Source organism: Canis lupus, chromosome 19 (genome assembly GCF_048164855.1).
Source record: "Canis lupus baileyi chromosome 19, mCanLup2.hap1, whole genome shotgun sequence".
Classification (NCBI taxonomy): Eukaryota; Metazoa; Chordata; class Mammalia; order Carnivora; family Canidae; genus Canis; species Canis lupus.
The window spans coordinates 217274-229394 of NC_132856.1; positions in this window are offsets into that span (position 1 = coordinate 217274).

Here is a 12121-nt window from a genome sequence, read left to right on the forward strand (position 1 = left end):
CTTCACCCTGCCATAAGAATGCAGCTAGTTGACAGCTGGCTTCAAGGCATGCTTCCCTGTGAGAGCTAAGGACAGGGCACAACCCTCCCGCATCCTGCTTGACTGTAGAAGGAGCTGCTAACGTCCTCATGTTAGTGGCAGGGAAAGGTTGTGAGAAAAGCATGTGGAATCGTTGTGCCTGAACCCACGTGTATCTGAGTTGAATACAGCGATTTCCAAAGTCCTTCTTCATCAGAGTGTAGCTAGGTTCCCACTCGCATGTCCGAGTGGGTAGCAGACATCTGCCTCCCATGCATACCCACTTCTGAGAATTGAGCTTATGGCCTGTAACCCTACCTCCAGCCTGCAGCTACCTTTCGCTTCCAAAAGGCCTAGGCTCGCTGCTTCACCGAAGTGTTGGGAGAGGTAACTGGAATCTCCCGGCACACAAGACTAGTGCCTCCAAGCTCAATCCAGCGATTTCCCAGTAATTCCTGGGGTAGACTGGTGCTACATACTAAGTTCCATATGTGAGAAGGTAGCTGAACGCCTTGTCCAAAATCATCTTACTTCTGAGAGTTGAGCTTACCCTCATTCCCTCACAGTTCCACACTGCCTGCAGAGTGAGTTTCCCACGTCTTCACCAGAGACTTTTGCCAGAGGCCTCTGAGACGCAAGTTAACAATGCAGACCTGGACGGTATCTCCAGGTGCAGTAGAGTGGTAATCTGGGAACCTCCTTACTCAGAATACTGCTACCTTCACACTGTCATAAGAATGCAGCTAGTTGAGAGCTGGCTTCTAGGCATGCTTCCCTGTGAGAGCTGAGGACAGGGCAGAAGCCTCCCGCATCCTGCCTGACTGTAGACGTACCTGCTAACCTCCTTATGTTAGTGGCTGGGATTGGTTGTGGGAAAAGCATGTGTAAGCATTGGGCCTGAACTCCCGTGTATCTGAGTTGAATACAGCGATTTCCAACATCCTTCTTCAATAGGAGTGTAGCTAGGTTCCAACTCCCATGTCCGAGTGGGTAGCAGACATTTGCCTCCCATGCATACACACTTCTGAGAGTTGAGCTCATGGCCTGTAACCCTACATCCTGCCTGCCGCTACCTTTCGCTTCCAAAAGGCCTAGGCTCGCTGCTTGACGCAAGTGTTGGGAGAGGTAACTGGAATCTCCCGGCACACAAGACGAGTGCTTCCAAGCTCAATCAAGCGATTTCCTAGTAATTGCTGGGGTAGACTGGTGCTACATACTAAGTTCCATACGTGAGTAGGTAGTTGAACGCCTTGTCCAAAAACATCTTACTTCTGAGAGTTGAGCTCACCCTCAGTCCCTCACAGTTCCACACTGCCTGCAGAGTGAGTTTCCCACGTCTTCACCAGAGACTTTTGCCAGAGGCCTCTGAGACGCAAGTTAACAATGCAGACCTGGAGGGTATCTCCAGGTGCAGTAGAGTGGTAATCTGGGAACCTCCTGTCTCAGAATACTGCTACCTTCACCCTGCCATAAGAATGCAGCTAGTTGACAGCTGGCTTCAAGGCATGCTTCCCTGTGAGAGCTAAGGACACGGCACAACCCTCCCGCATCCTGCTTGACAGTAGAAGGAGCTGCTAACGTCCTCATGTTAGTGGCAGGGAAAGGTTGTGAGAAAAGCATGTGGAATCGTTGTGCCTGAACCCACGTGTATCTGAGTTGAATACAGCGATTTCCAAAGTCCTTCTTCATCAGAGTGTAGCTAGGTTCCCACTCGCATGTCCGAGTGGTTAGCATACATCTGCCTCCCATGCATACCCACTTCTGAGAGTTGAGCTTATGGCCTGTAACCCTACCTCCTGCCTGCAGCTACCTTTCGCTTCCAAAAGGCCTAGGCTCGCTGCTTGACGCAAGTGTTGGGAGAGGTAACTGGAATCTCCCGGCACACAAGACGAGTGCCTCCAAGCTCAATCAAGCGATTTCCTAGTAATTCCTGGGTAGACTGGTGCTACATACTAAGTTCCATACGTGAGTAGGTAGTTGAACGCCTTGTCCAAAAACATCTTACTTCTGAGAGTTGAGCTCACCCACAGTCCCTCACAGTTCCACACTGCCTGCAGAGTGAGTTTCACACGTCTTCACCAGAGACGTTTGCCAGAGGCCTCTGAGACGCAAGTTAACAATGCAGACCTGGAGGGTATCTCCAGGTGCAGTAGAGTGGTAATCTGGGAACCTCCTGTCTCAGAATACTGCTACCTTCACCCTGCCATAAGAATGCAGCTAGTTGACAGCTGGCTTCAAGGCATGCTTCCCTGTGAGAGCTAAGGACAGGGCACAACCCTCCCGCATCCTGCTTGACTGTAGAAGGAGCTGCTAACGTCCTCATGTTAGTGGCAGGGAAAGGTTGTGAGAAAAGCATGTGGAATCGTTGTGCCTGAACCCACGTGTATCTGAGTTGAATACAGCGATTTCCAAAGTCCTTCTTCATCAGAGTGTAGCTAGGTTCCCACTCGCATGTCCGAGTGGGTAGCAGACATCTGCCTCCCATGCATACCCACTTCTGAGAATTGAGCTTATGGCCTGTAACCCTACCTCCAGCCTGCAGCTACCTTTCGCTTCCAAAAGGCCTAGGCTCGCTGCTTCACCGAAGTGTTGGGAGAGGTAACTGGAATCTCCCGGCACACAAGACTAGTGCCTCCAAGCTCAATCCAGCGATTTCCCAGTAATTCCTGGGGTAGACTGGTGCTACATACTAAGTTCCATATGTGAGAAGGTAGCTGAACGCCTTGTCCAAAATCATCTTACTGCTTAGAGTTGAGCTCACCCTCAGTCCCTCACAGTTCCACACTGCCTGCAGAGTGAGTTTCCCACGTCTTCACCAGAGACTTTTGCCAGAGGCCTCTGAGACGCAAGTTAACAATGCAGACCTGGACGGTATCTCCAGGTGCAGTAGAGTGGTAATCTGGGAACCTCCTTACTCAGAATACTGCTACCTTCACACTGTCATAAGAATGCAGCTAGTTGAGAGCTGGCTTCTAGGCATGCTTCCCTGTGAGAGCTGAGGACAGGGCAGAAGCCTCCCGCATCCTGCCTGACTGTAGACGTACCTGCTAACCTCCTTATGTTAGTGGCTGGGATTGGTTGTGGGAAAAGCATGTGTAAGCATTGGGCCTGAACTCCCGTGTATCTGAGTTGAATACAGCGATTTCCAACATCCTTCTTCAATAGGAGTGTAGCTAGGTTCCAACTCCCATGTCCGAGTGGGTAGCAGACATTTGCCTCCCATGCATACACACTTCTGAGAGTTGAGCTCATGGCCTGTAACCCTACATCCTGCCTGCCGCTACCTTTCGCTTCCAAAAGGCCTAGGCTCGCTGCTTGACGCAAGTGTTGGGAGAGGTAACTGGAATCTCCCGGCACACAAGACGAGTGCCTCCAAGCTCAATCAAGCGATTTCCTAGTAATTCCTGGGGTAGACTGGTGCTACATACTAAGTTCCATACGTGAGTAGGTAGTTGAACGCCTTGTCCAAAAACATCTTACTTCTGAGAGTTGAGCTCACCCTCAGTCCCTCACAGTTCCACACTGCCTGCAGAGTGAGTTTCGCACGTCTTCACCAGAGACGTTTGCCAGAGGCCTCTGAGACGCAAGTTAACAATGCAGACCTGGAGGGTATCTCCAGGTGCAGTAGAGTGGTAATCTGGGAACCTCCTGTCTCAGAATACTGCTACCTTCACCCTGCCATAAGAATGCAGCTAGTTGACAGCTGGCTTCAAGGCATGCTTCCCTGTGAGAGCTAAGGACAGGGCACAACCCTCCCGCATCCTGCTTGACTGTAGAAGGAGCTGCTAACGTCCTCATGTTAGTGGCAGGGAAAGGTTGTGAGAAAAGCATGTGGAATCGTTGTGCCTGAACCCACGTGTATCTGAGTTGAATACAGCGATTTCCAAAGTCCTTCTTCATCAGAGTGTAGCTAGGTTCCCACTCGCATGTCCGAGTGGGTAGCAGACATCTGCCTCCCATGCATACCCACTTCTGAGAATTGAGCTTATGGCCTGTAACCCTACCTCCAGCCTGCAGCTACCTTTCGCTTCCAAAAGGCCTAGGCTCGCTGCTTCACCGAAGTGTTGGGAGAGGTAACTGGAATCTCCCGGCACACAAGACTAGTGCCTCCAAGCTCAATCCAGCGATTTCCCAGTAATTCCTGGGGTAGACTGGTGCTACATACTAAGTTCCATATGTGAGAAGGTAGCTGAACGCCTTGTCCAAAATCATCTTACTGCTTAGAGTTGAGCTCACCCTCAGTCCCTCACAGTTCCACACTGCCTGCAGAGTGAGTTTCCCACGTCTTCACCAGAGACTTTTGCCAGAGGCCTCTGAGACGCAAGTTAACAATGCAGACCTGGACGGTATCTCCAGGTGCAGTAGAGTGGTAATCTGGGAACCTCCTTACTCAGAATACTGCTACCTTCACACTGTCATAAGAATGCAGCTAGTTGAGAGCTGGCTTCTAGGCATGCTTCCCTGTGAGAGCTGAGGACAGGGCAGAAGCCTCCCGCATCCTGCCTGACTGTAGACGTACCTGCTAACCTCCTTATGTTAGTGGCTGGGATTGGTTGTGGGAAAAGCATGTGTAAGCATTGGGCCTGAACTCCCATGTATCTGAGTTGAATACAGCGATTTCCAACATCCTTCTTCAATAGGAGTGTAGCTAGGTTCCAACTCCCATGTCCGAGTGGGTAGCAGACATTTGCCTCCCATGCATACACACTTCTGAGAGTTGAGCTCATGGCCTGTAACCCTACATCCTGCCTGCCGCTACCTTTCGCTTCCAAAAGGCCTAGGCTCGCTGCTTGACGCAAGTGTTGGGAGAGGTAACTGGAATCTCCCGGCACACAAGACGAGTGCCTCCAAGCTCAATCAAGCGATTTCCTAGTAATTCCTGGGGTAGACTGGTGCTACATACTAAGTTCCATACGTGAGTAGGTAGTTGAACGCCTTGTCCAAAAACATCTTACTTCTGAGAGTTGAGCTCACCCTCAGTCCCTCACAGTTCCACACTGCCTGCAGAGTGAGTTTCCCACGTCTTCACCAGAGACGTTTGCCAGAGGCCTCTGAGACGCAAGTTAACAATGCAGACCTGGAGGGTATCTCCAGGTGCAGTAGAGTGGTAATCTGGGAACCTCCTGTCTCAGAATACTGCTACCTTCACCCTGCCATAAGAATGCAGCTAGTTGACAGCTGGCTTCAAGGCATGCTTCCCTGTGAGAGCTAAGGACAGGGCACAACCCTCCCGCATCCTGCTTGACTGTAGAAGGAGCTGCTAACGTCCTCATGTTAGTGGCAGGGAAAGGTTGTGAGAAAAGCATGTGGAATCGTTGTGCCTGAACCCACGTGTATCTGAGTTGAATACAGCGATTTCCAAAGTCCTTCTTCATCAGAGTGTAGCTAGGTTCCCACTCGCATGTCCGAGTGGGTAGCAGACATCTGCCTCCCATGCATACCCACTTCTGAGAATTGAGCTTATGGCCTGTAACCCTACCTCCAGCCTGCAGCTACCTTTCGCTTCCAAAAGGCCTAGGCTCGCTGCTTCACCGAAGTGTTGGGAGAGGTAACTGGAATCTCCCGGCACACAAGACTAGTGCCTCCAAGCTCAATCCAGCGATTTCCCAGTAATTCCTGGGGTAGACTGGTGCTACATACTAAGTTCCATATGTGAGAAGGTAGCTGAACGCCTTGTCCAAAATCATCTTACTTCTGAGAGTTGAGCTTACCCTCATTCCCTCACAGTTCCACACTGCCTGCAGAGTGAGTTTCCCACGTCTTCACCAGAGACTTTTGCCAGAGGCCTCTGAGACGCAAGTTAACAATGCAGACCTGGACGGTATCTCCAGGTGCAGTAGAGTGGTAATCTGGGAACCTCCTTACTCAGAATACTGCTACCTTCACACTGTCATAAGAATGCAGCTAGTTGAGAGCTGGCTTCTAGGCATGCTTCCCTGTGAGAGCTGAGGACAGGGCAGAAGCCTCCCGCATCCTGCCTGACTGTAGACGTACCTGCTAACCTCCTTATGTTAGTGGCTGGGATTGGTTGTGGGAAAAGCATGTGTAAGCATTGGGCCTGAACTCCCGTGTATCTGAGTTGAATACAGCGATTTCCAACATCCTTCTTCAATAGGAGTGTAGCTAGGTTCCAACTCCCATGTCCGAGTGGGTAGCAGACATTTGCCTCCCATGCATACACACTTCTGAGAGTTGAGCTCATGGCCTGTAACCCTACATCCTGCCTGCCGCTACCTTTCGCTTCCAAAAGGCCTAGGCTCGCTGCTTGACGCAAGTGTTGGGAGAGGTAACTGGAATCTCCCGGCACACAAGACGAGTGCTTCCAAGCTCAATCAAGCGATTTCCTAGTAATTGCTGGGGTAGACTGGTGCTACATACTAAGTTCCATACGTGAGTAGGTAGTTGAACGCCTTGTCCAAAAACATCTTACTTCTGAGAGTTGAGCTCACCCTCAGTCCCTCACAGTTCCACACTGCCTGCAGAGTGAGTTTCCCACGTCTTCACCAGAGACTTTTGCCAGAGGCCTCTGAGACGCAAGTTAACAATGCAGACCTGGAGGGTATCTCCAGGTGCAGTAGAGTGGTAATCTGGGAACCTCCTGTCTCAGAATACTGCTACCTTCACCCTGCCATAAGAATGCAGCTAGTTGACAGCTGGCTTCAAGGCATGCTTCCCTGTGAGAGCTAAGGACACGGCACAACCCTCCCGCATCCTGCTTGACAGTAGAAGGAGCTGCTAACGTCCTCATGTTAGTGGCAGGGAAAGGTTGTGAGAAAAGCATGTGGAATCGTTGTGCCTGAACCCACGTGTATCTGAGTTGAATACAGCGATTTCCAAAGTCCTTCTTCATCAGAGTGTAGCTAGGTTCCCACTCGCATGTCCGAGTGGTTAGCATACATCTGCCTCCCATGCATACCCACTTCTGAGAGTTGAGCTTATGGCCTGTAACCCTACCTCCTGCCTGCAGCTACCTTTCGCTTCCAAAAGGCCTAGGCTCGCTGCTTGACGCAAGTGTTGGGAGAGGTAACTGGAATCTCCCGGCACACAAGACGAGTGCCTCCAAGCTCAATCAAGCGATTTCCTAGTAATTCCTGGGTAGACTGGTGCTACATACTAAGTTCCATACGTGAGTAGGTAGTTGAACGCCTTGTCCAAAAACATCTTACTTCTGAGAGTTGAGCTCACCCACAGTCCCTCACAGTTCCACACTGCCTGCAGAGTGAGTTTCACACGTCTTCACCAGAGACGTTTGCCAGAGGCCTCTGAGACGCAAGTTAACAATGCAGACCTGGAGGGTATCTCCAGGTGCAGTAGAGTGGTAATCTGGGAACCTCCTGTCTCAGAATACTGCTACCTTCACCCTGCCATAAGAATGCAGCTAGTTGACAGCTGGCTTCAAGGCATGCTTCCCTGTGAGAGCTAAGGACAGGGCACAACCCTCCCGCATCCTGCTTGACTGTAGAAGGAGCTGCTAACGTCCTCATGTTAGTGGCAGGGAAAGGTTGTGAGAAAAGCATGTGGAATCGTTGTGCCTGAACCCACGTGTATCTGAGTTGAATACAGCGATTTCCAAAGTCCTTCTTCATCAGAGTGTAGCTAGGTTCCCACTCGCATGTCCGAGTGGGTAGCAGACATCTGCCTCCCATGCATACCCACTTCTGAGAATTGAGCTTATGGCCTGTAACCCTACCTCCAGCCTGCAGCTACCTTTCGCTTCCAAAAGGCCTAGGCTCGCTGCTTCACCGAAGTGTTGGGAGAGGTAACTGGAATCTCCCGGCACACAAGACTAGTGCCTCCAAGCTCAATCCAGCGATTTCCCAGTAATTCCTGGGGTAGACTGGTGCTACATACTAAGTTCCATATGTGAGAAGGTAGCTGAACGCCTTGTCCAAAATCATCTTACTTCTGAGAGTTGAGCTTACCCTCATTCCCTCACAGTTCCACACTGCCTGCAGAGTGAGTTTCCCACGTCTTCACCAGAGACTTTTGCCAGAGGCCTCTGAGACGCAAGTTAACAATGCAGACCTGGACGGTATCTCCAGGTGCAGTAGAGTGGTAATCTGGGAACCTCCTTACTCAGAATACTGCTACCTTCACACTGTCATAAGAATGCAGCTAGTTGAGAGCTGGCTTCTAGGCATGCTTCCCTGTGAGAGCTGAGGACAGGGCAGAAGCCTCCCGCATCCTGCCTGACTGTAGACGTACCTGCTAACCTCCTTATGTTAGTGGCTGGGATTGGTTGTGGGAAAAGCATGTGTAAGCATTGGGCCTGAACTCCCGTGTATCTGAGTTGAATACAGCGATTTCCAACATCCTTCTTCAATAGGAGTGTAGCTAGGTTCCAACTCCCATGTCCGAGTGGTTAGCAGACATTTGCCTCCCATGCATACACACTTCTGAGAGTTGAGCTCATGGCCTGTAACCCTACCTCCTGCCTGCAGCTACCTTTCGCTTCCAAAAGGCCTAGGCTCGCTGCTTGACGCAAGTGTTGGGAGAGGTAACTGGAATCTCCCGGCACACAAGACGAGGGCCTCCAAGCTCAATCAAGCGATTTCCTAGTAATTCCTGGGTAGACTGGTGCTACATACTAAGTTCCATACGTGAGTAGGTAGTTGAACGCCTTGTCCAAAAACATCTTACTTCTGAGAGTTGAGCTCACCCACAGTCCCTCACAGTTCCACACTGCCTGCAGAGTGAGTTTCGCACGTCTTCACCAGAGACGTTTGCCAGAGGCCTCTGAGACGCAAGTTAACAATGCAGACCTGGAGGGTATCTCCAGGTGCAGTAGAGTGGTAATCTGGGAACCTCCTGTCTCAGAATACTGCTACCTTCACCCTGCCATAAGAATGCAGCTAGTTGACAGCTGGCTTCAAGGCATGCTTCCCTGTGAGAGCTAAGGACAGGGCACAACCCTCCCGCATCCTGCTTGACTGTAGAAGGAGCTGCTAACGTCCTCATGTTAGTGGCAGGGAAAGGTTGTGAGAAAAGCATGTGGAATCGTTGTGCCTGAACCCACGTGTATCTGAGTTGAATACAGCGATTTCCAAAGTCCTTCTTCATCAGAGTGTAGCTGGTTCCCACTCGCATGTCCGAGTGGGTAGCAGACATCTGCCTCCCATGCATACCCACTTCTGAGAATTGAGCTTATGGCCTGTAACCCTACCTCCAGCCTGCAGCTACCTTTCGCTTCCAAAAGGCCTAGGCTCGCTGCTTCACCGAAGTGTTGGGAGAGGTAACTGGAATCTGCCGGCACACAAGACTAGTGCCTCCAAGCTCAATCCAGCGATTTCCCAGTAATTCCTGGGGTAGACTGGTGCTACATACTAAGTTCCATATGTGAGAAGGTAGCTGAACGCCTTGTCCAAAATCATCTTACTTCTGAGAGTTGAGCTTACCCTCAGTCCCTCACAGTTACACACTGCCTGCAGAGTGAGTTTCCCACGTCTTCACCAGAGACTTTTGCCAGAGGCCTCTGAGACGCAAGTTAACAATGCAGACCTGGACGGTATCTCCAGGTGCAGTAGAGTGGTAATCTGGGAACCTCCTTACTCAGAATACTGCTACCTTCACACTGTCATAAGAATGCAGCTAGTTGAGAGCTGGCTTCTAGGCATGCTTCCCTGTGAGAGCTGAGGACAGGGCAGAAGCCTCCCGCATCCTGCCTGACTGTAGACGTACCTGCTAACCTCCTTATGTTAGTGGCTGGGATTGGTTGTGGGAAAAGCATGAGTAAGCATTGGGCCTGAACTCCCGTGTATCTGAGTTGAATACAGCGATTTCCAACATCCTTCTTCAATAGGAGTGTAGCTAGGTTCCAACTCCCATGTCCGAGTGGGTAGCAGACATTTGCCTCCCATGCATACACACTTCTGAGAGTTGAGCTCATGGCCTGTAACCCTACATCCTGCCTGCCGCTACCTTTCGCTTCCAAAACGCCTAGGCTCGCTGCTTGACGCAAGTGTTGGGAGAGGTAACTGGAATCTCCCGGCACACAAGACTAGTGCCTCCAAGCTCAATCAAGCGATTTCCTAGTAATTCCTGGGGTAGACTGGTGCTACATACTAAGTTCCATACGTGAGTAGGTAGTTGAACGCCTTGTCCAAAAACATCTTACTTCTGAGAGTTGAGCTCACCCTCAGTCCCTCACAGTTCCACACTGCCTGCAGAGTGAGTTTCCCACGTCTTCACCAGAGACTTTTGCCAGAGGCCTCTGAGACGCAAGTTAACAATGCAGACCTGGAGGGTATCTCCAGGTGCAGTAGAGTGGTAATCTGGGAACCTCCTGTCTCAGAATACTGCTACCTTCACCCTGCCATAAGAATGCAGCTAGTTGACAGCTGGCTTCAAGGCATGCTTCCCTGTGAGAGCTAAGGACAGGGCACAACCCTCCCGCATCCTGCTTGACAGTAGAAGGAGCTGCTAACGTCCTCATGTTAGTGGCAGGGAAAGGTTGTGAGAAAAGCATGTGGAATCGTTGTGCCTGAACCCACGTGTATCTGAGTTGAATACAGCGATTTCCAAAGTCCTTCTTCATCAGAGTGTAGCTAGGTTCCCACTCGCATGTCCGAGTGGGTAGCATACATCTGCCTCCCATGCATACCCACTTCTGAGAGTTGAGCTTATGGCCTGTAACCCTACCTCCTGCCTGCAGCTACCTTTCGCTTCCAAAAGGCCTAGGCTCGCTGCTTGACGCAAGTGTTGGGAGAGGTAACTGGAATCTCCCGGCACACAAGACGAGTGCCTCCAAGCTCAATCAAGCGATTTCCTAGTAATTCCTGGGTAGACTGGTGCTACATACTAAGTTCCATACGTGAGTAGGTAGTTGAACGCCTTGTCCAAAAACATCTTACTTCTGAGAGTTGAGCTCACCCACAGTCCCTCACAGTTCCACACTGCCTGCAGAGTGAGTTTCGCACGTCTTCACCAGAGACGTTTGCCAGAGGCCTCTGAGACGCAAGTTAACAATGCAGACCTGGAGGGTATCTCCAGGTGCAGTAGAGTGGTAATCTGGGAACCTCCTGTCTCAGAATACTGCTACCTTCACCCTGCCATAAGAATGCAGCTAGTTGACAGCTGGCTTCAAGGCATGCTTCCCTGTGAGAGCTAAGGACAGGGCACAACCCTCCCGCATCCTGCTTGACTGTAGAAGGAGCTGCTAACGTTCTCATGTTAGTGGCAGGGAAAGGTTGTGAGAAAAGCATGTGGAATCGTTGTGCCTGAACCCACGTGTATCTGAGTTGAATACAGCGATTTCCAAAGTCCTTCTTCATCAGAGTGTAGCTAGGTTCCCACTCGCATGTCCGAGTGGGTAGCAGACATCTGCCTCCCATGCATACCCACTTCTGAGAATTGAGCTTATGGCCTGTAACCCTACCTCCAGCCTGCAGCTACCTTTCGCTTCCAAAAGGCCTAGGCTCGCTGCTTCACCGAAGTGTTGGGAGAGGTAACTGGAATCTCCCGGCACACAAGACTAGTGCCTCCAAGCTCAATCCAGCGATTTCCCAGTAATTCCTGGGGTAGACCTGTGCTACATACTAAGTTCCATATGTGAGAAGGTAGCTGAACGCCTTGTCCAAAATCATCTTACTTCTGAGAGTTGAGCTCACCCTCATTCCCTCACAGTTCCACACTGCCTGCAGAGTGAGTTTCCCACGTCTTCACCAGAGACTTTTGCCAGAGGCCTCTGAGACGCAAGTGAACAATGCAGACCTGGACGGTATCTCCAGGTGCAGTAGAGTGGTAATCTGGGAACCTCCTTACTCAGAATACTGCTACCTTCACACTGTCATATGAATGCAGCTAGTTGAGAGCTGGCTTCTAGGCATGCTTCCCTGTGAGAGCTGAGGACAGGGCAGAAGCCTCCCGCATCCTGCCTGACTGTAGACGTACCTGCTAACCTCCTTATGTTAGTGGCTGGGATTGGTTGTGGGAAAAGCATGTGTAAGCATTGGGCCTGAACTCCCGTGTATCTGAGTTGAATACAGCGATTTCCAACATCCTTCTTCAATAGGAGTGTAGCTAGGTTCCAACTCCCATGTCCGAGTGGGTAGCAGACATTTGCCTCCCATGCATACACACTTCTGAGAGTTGAGCTCATGGCCTG